Here is a 528-nt window from a genome sequence, read left to right on the forward strand (position 1 = left end):
GACGTTCCCGACCACCTTGTGTTGGTAGTCTTTCAGTTCTGCCAAACAAAAAGTAAAATACTGTAAATACTGTGTAGGAATACAAAGTAGGAATACATTTCCCAAATACTTGAAACATACTTTATTTTTACAGTCCTACAGAACAGTCCACAGGCAATACTGTACTACTGTACTCATTGAGTACTGTATTGATATGCAGTACTGCAATTTTCTAGTGAGAGTAGATTTCTTACCTATTCTCATTTCGGAAAGTCCGGATGATGGATGCTACAGTGTGCCTGCTCAAATTTGGCTGTACTCTTTGCCCAGCCTCCCTCATTGTTAGACCATGGTTGACCACATGAGTGGCTCGGATCTCATCAGAGATTACGGTCCTTGGCCGTCCTTGTCCTCATCCACGTCCTCGTCCTCCCCGTCCTCGTCCTCTTACTCTCACTCCTCTGGCTCTGGCTCTGCCTCTGTTTCCAATGTTGGCATCCATTGCTCCAAAACAGAAGAGCTCACCTGTTGCCCTTTTATGCTAAAGCT

The sequence above is a fragment of the Morone saxatilis genome, unplaced genomic scaffold (assembly GCF_004916995.1).
Source record: "Morone saxatilis isolate NCDOM2014 unplaced genomic scaffold, NCSU_SB_2.0 Contig17, whole genome shotgun sequence".
Taxonomy (NCBI): Eukaryota; Metazoa; Chordata; class Actinopteri; family Moronidae; genus Morone; species Morone saxatilis.